The 6,000-nt window shown below is 42.7% G+C and overlaps 1 pseudogene; it reads right to left on the bottom strand.

The window, feature by feature from the left end:
• LOC109909647 (tripartite motif-containing protein 54-like) overlaps positions 1–3,523 on the bottom strand; it is a 12,509-nt pseudogene extending 8,986 nt beyond the window's left edge.
• Between the last annotated feature and the right edge of the window lie 2,477 nt (positions 3,524–6,000).

Raw genomic sequence — 6,000 nt, 5'->3', positions numbered from 1 at the left:
ACAAACAAATACAGTTTTTTCCAACTACTTACGCACAAAATCTTTTCATGTCACATGATTTTTGAAACCTCTCACTCAAAGTGCAAAACTACACACCAAATATACAAAACCACAAGCTATTTCTCATCCTTTGACTCAGTTGTCAATTGCATAAAACACTTTTTTCAAAACACTACACACAATTCTCTACCTAAAACACAAAAATCTAACAGGAAGTGACTTGCTTTCCTTTTCCAAACACAACCAATCAAAATGCTACACTTATTCACCAGGTCACACACACACTCCTCACATGTGCAAACACTAATAGCTTAACTGATCACTAATCACTTTTAGGCCTATAAATAGGTCAAAGAACAGATGACCTGTTTTGAACAATGGATGCCAACAATGGACAGAGAGCAAGAGGAGTAGGAGGGAGAGGAATAGGAAGAAGAGGACAAGGGCAAAGAAGAGAAGGAAGGAGAGCCATCTCTGATGAGATTAGGGCAACACTTGTTGATCATGTGATCAACCACGGTTTGACCATGAGCGAGGCTGGACTGAGAGCCCAACTTGAGTCGATTTACAGTGACGTCCATAATTCGAACCTTCAGAAATCAGAACAATCTAATGACTATTTTAGCATTAGATAGTTGTAAAATACATATGACTGCATAGTATTGCATAAACATTTGTAACTTGAATGAATGAGGTTGGTTATCATGCTGTACTACATTTTTTGGTACATTGTTTACAGTTCCTATGCTGAACACATACTGTTTGAATTATTTTTTTCTTTTTACCCCTTTTTTCTCCCCAATTTCATGGTATCCATTTGTTAGTAGTCTCATCGCTACAACTCCGGGCTCGGGAGAGACGAAGGTTGAAAGTCATGCATCCTCCGATACACAACCCAACCAAGCCGCACTGCTTCTTAACAAAGCGCGGATCCAACCCGGAAGCCAGCCGCACCGGGTTGGAAGAAACACAGTGCACCTGGCAACCTTGGTTAGCATGCACTGGACCACCACAGGAGTCGCTGTTGCACAATGAGACTTGGATATCCCTACAGTCCAAACCCTCCCTAACCCGGATGACACTAGGCCTATTGTGCATCACCTCACAGACCTCCCAGTCGCGACAGAGCCTGGGCACGAACCCAGAGTCTCTGGTGACACAGCTGGCGCTGCAGTACAGCGCCCTTAACCACTGCGCCACCTGGAGGCCTCTATGTTTGAATTCTGTACAGAGTGGAAAGGCAAAGACATCATGGAGGACGAGGACGCTTGTTTACAGATGTACAAGAGACTGCAATTATAAATATGGTTTTGGCCAACAATGCAATTAGAATTCGAGAGATAAGAGAGCATATCTTGAATAATGAGACCATATTTAACAACATCAATGCTGTAAGCCTGTTGACCATACAACGCATCCTCCAACAGCACAGAGTGACGATGAAACAACTTTACAAGGTGCCATTTGAGAGAAACCCTGACAGAGTCAAGAATATGCGACATGACTTTGTAGAGGTATGTATGCAACACTACTTCCAGTACTTCAGACATACCATATTTACTCATCTGTATATCCTTCTGTCTGTTACAGAGATTATTGGAGCTGGATGCCCATGTAATTCGCCATTAATTTATTTATGTGGATGAGGTTGGCTTCAACCTCACCAAAACCAGGCGCCACAGAAGATATGTAATAGGACAGAGGGCAATTACCAATGTCTCTGGACAGTGGTAATTGCCACACTGGGTCCGTACAACACCGGCCATATGCTCACTTTTCTGGATGCAATTTACACAATGCTTGTCCCTGATCCAGATCAGGAGCCTGCTAGATTTGTGGTTTTATGGGACAATGTTAGTTTTCACCGGGCTGTTCTGGTCCAAAACTGGTATGCCACCCATCCACAATTTGTAGTTTTGTACCTACCCCCATATTCACCTTTTCTAAATCCCATAGAGGAATTCTTCTCACTAATTCTTCTCCAGCCTGGCGCTGGAAAGTGTATGATCGCCAACCCTATGCCCGCATGCCGCTTCTCCAGGCAATGGAGGACGCATGTGGGGACATAGAGGTTGCCTCTGTCCAAGGTTGGATACGCCATGCTAGGAGATACTTCCCTCGATGTTTGGCAAGAGAAAACGTATCTTGTGATGTGGACGAAGTATTGTGGCCAGACCCAGGCCGGAGAAGAGATGAAGCGTAGCTTAGCACTGGTGACTGCCCCCCCCCCCCCTACCAATTCCTGGACTGCCCCCCCAGGACCCCACACACAAACTGTGTTCTTTACTGTATTCTAAAGAATATACTTTTGGTTTACATATGTTTATGGTTGTGTTGTATGCTACTGTATACAACAGTAATGTTTGGCCTAATAAATATTTTCTGTTTCTACATTGCATTGCCCATGTGTGTACTTGTTACCCCTCTCAGCAGATTACTTTCACTGTCGAACATTGCATTGAAATATAGATATAAGCCTATGAAAGACCAAAGAGCTTTAGATTTAGAACAACAGTGTTTACATGGTATATCCAAAAATGTACTATTATGAAAGCAATGTTTGCCATTTGATGCAAATGCTTCATTCTGACATGTGTTTATGGCATTTTGAATGCAGTGTTACATTGTGAAGGAGATGTGAGGCATTTTGCATTTTGTGTGTGCAGTTTTGAGTTTTGAAAAAAGGAGACGTTTTGAAAACGTGTGTAAGCAGTTGGAATAAACTGAAATAGTATATGGATAATGCGTAGACACAGTTTAATCTATAGTTCTATCACATACTAGTCTTCTCTAAAATACTTTCCAATGCTCCAATATAATTGCAGGCCTACTTTACCTGAAAGATATCATTGGCACACTTTCTACAGAGGTTGTGTTGCCACGGTAAAATGACCACTGTTTTGGTAAATGTTTCCAGGCAGATGGAACAAATCAAAAAGCTTTCACTGACTCACTCAATGATGCGCAGCTCACTCGCTGGCGAACAATGTCTGCTCAATAGACCTATCGGGAAGTTGATAAAATATTTTGGTAGTCAACGGTCATATTAGAGTCTTCTCTTTGAAGTAGCAGACATTTACCTTCCCGTCTGTGTTTTCCCGCGATTGTATTTTAAATATTGCGAAAGACTTGTTCTGGCTGCATGCTGTTCACTGACAGATTTGCCACATGTTCTATATGCCTTGTGGTTGGGCTACATCAACACAAATTTCAGGCCTACTCCTGGTTTAGTATTCTGAATAATTGTATTTATTTCTGAACTGAGAGCAGTAATTCTATAACTTTGGCAAATGTATTTAAATGAATCAGGGGTGCTGCTGCACCTCCAGAACCCTTCCCACGGCTATGATTCTATCAGGAAATAAATGATCAAGTGCAATGCTTGAGAGATGACGGTTGCAGGCTCATGTCTAGAAGAGAGAGGGAGCGAGATCATAGAGAGGGAATCTGTCTAGTTCTGAGAGAGATACAGGAGTGCTTCTCTCTCTCACCACAGCAATGGCCATGCATTGGTCTCAAACATAGGCGATAATGTTGAGCAAATCACAGGCCCGGGCAGGCCCAAACACATTCATTCTTTGACTATCATGCGGCGGGCTGAAAATCTGCAGTTGTGTAAAGCCTGTGGCATGATTTTGAGTTTTTCGAGACATGGTTCGATCCCACCGAGGGACACATGATTATTTACAATACTTTTTACACTGTACTTAAAACATTAATCATATGATAACAAAGTTTACTCTGTTTATTAAAATAAACTGCATTGTTGGTTAAGGGCTTGTAAGTAAGCATCTCACGGTAAGGTCTACACCTGTGGAATTCGGCGCATGTGACAAATACAATAAATTTGATAAACGTAAGAATTTATTCCCTTAGAACTGTACTTAAAACAATAATGACAATGACAACAATAACAATAATAATGACAACAATAATGACAAGTTTTAATAAAGGTTTTTGTCTGCCATTCTTTATTATAATAATATTTATTCCCTCAGATAAAATATGTTTTACAGGAGAGGAAGGGACCAACTGTTATTAACTACTTTTACAGCAGAGGAAGGGACCCACTGTGATTGACTAGTTTTACAGGAGAGGAGGGGACCCACTGTGATTGACTAGTTTTACAGGAGAGGAGGGGACCCACTGTGATAAACTTGTTTTACAGGAGAGGAAGGGACCCACTGTGATAAACTTGTTTTACAGGAGAGGAGGGGACCCACTGTGATAAACTTGTTTTACAGGAGAGGAAGGGACCCACTGTGATTGACTAGTTTTACAGGAGAGGAGGGGACCCACTGTGATTGACTAGTTTTACAGGAGAGGAGGGGACCCACTGTGATAAACTTGTTTTACAGGAGAGGAAGGGACCCACTGTGATACACTTGTTTTACAGGAGAGGAGGGGACCCACTGTGATAAACTTGTTTTACAGGAGAGGAAGGGACCCACTGTGATAAACTTGTTTTACAGGAGAGGAAGGGACCCACTGTGATACACTTGTTTTACAGGAGAGGAAGGGACCCACTGTGATAGCCTTGTTTTACAGGAGAGGAAGGGACCCACTGTGATACACTTGTTTTACAGGAGAGGAGGGGACCCACTGTGATAAACTTGTTTTACAGGAGAGGAAGGGACCCACTGTGATACACTTGTTTTACAGGAGAGGAGGGGACCCACTGTGATAAACTTGTTTTACAGGAGAGGAAGGGACCCACTGTGATAAACTTGTTTTACAGGAGAGGAAGGGACCCACTGTGATACACTTGTTTTACTGGAGAGGAGGGGACCCACTGTGATAAACTTGTTTTACAGGAGAGGAAGGGACCCACTGTGATACACTTGTTTTACAGGAGAGGAGGGGACCCACTGTGATAAACTTGTTTTACAGGAGAGGAGGGGACCCACTGTGATTGACTAGTTTTACAGGAGAGGGGGGGACCCACTGTGATAAACTTGTTTTACAGGAGAGGAGGGGACCCACTGTGATAAACTTGTTTTACAGGAGAGGAGGGGACCCACTGTGATAAACTTGTTTTACAGGAGAGGAGGGGACCCACTGTGATACACTTGTTTTACAGGAGAGGAAGGGACCCATTGTGATAAACTTGTTTTACAGGAGAGGAGGGGACCCACTGTGATACACTTGTTTTACAGGAGAGGAAGGGACCCACTGTGATAAACTTGTTTTACAGGAGAGGAGGGGACCCACTGTGATAAACTTGTTTTACAGGAGAGGAAGGGACCCATTGTGATTAACTAGTTTTACCGTTTTTCAAGCAAGATGAAGTCACAGATTCCCATCAGACCAACACCTTGAATGCTTAACAAGTTATCTAAAAAACACTGTTTTGTTAAAAATGGAATTTTTACACTTTAGTGCCTGTACTTTACTCTGTTTATAGTTGGGATATCGCTGGAGGACGTTTTGACATCACTGGACGATATTTTGTAGTTGGAGGACTTTTCCATTTCCATTTTCCATTTCCGTCGAATGCATTCAGTTGTACAATTGAATAGGTAAACCCCTTTCCTTTCCCTTTAATGCATATAAAGACAACAAAAAAAACAAGAGAAGATTACTTTACGTTGAGGTTTAATCAAAGGAACATTTCCGAGTGTTAGAGCACAATGGAAAGGCATCTCTTTTTTTTCTCCTCTCCTTTTCTCTTTTCTCAGTTCGTCCATTCCTCACTCCTTCCTCTGCATCGAGGCCTCCAGCTCCCATTGAAAGAAGGCAGCCGCAGCAAAATCCTCAAATGGTATCCTTGAATTGGTAAGGTTTTTTGCTGTGGAAGTGCAGGTGGAAGGGGATGTGGCATTACTCTGCAGTAACAAACAAACTCTCTGCAGCAAAGCAGATCCACCCACTTCAGGGTCACTTCCTCCCATTGGTGCTTGACCAGTAGGACATCACTGGCAGTTCTAATGGGCTCTGTCCACGGGCCGTGGTCTAAGATGAAAAGGCAACCTCATCTCTTGATGGGCCCAGTGGAGAAGC

Source organism: Oncorhynchus kisutch, linkage group LG18 (assembly GCF_002021735.2).
Source record: "Oncorhynchus kisutch isolate 150728-3 linkage group LG18, Okis_V2, whole genome shotgun sequence".
Lineage (NCBI taxonomy): Eukaryota > Metazoa > Chordata > Actinopteri > Salmoniformes > Salmonidae > Oncorhynchus > Oncorhynchus kisutch.
This window is presented reverse-complemented; position numbering and strand designations above follow the sequence as displayed.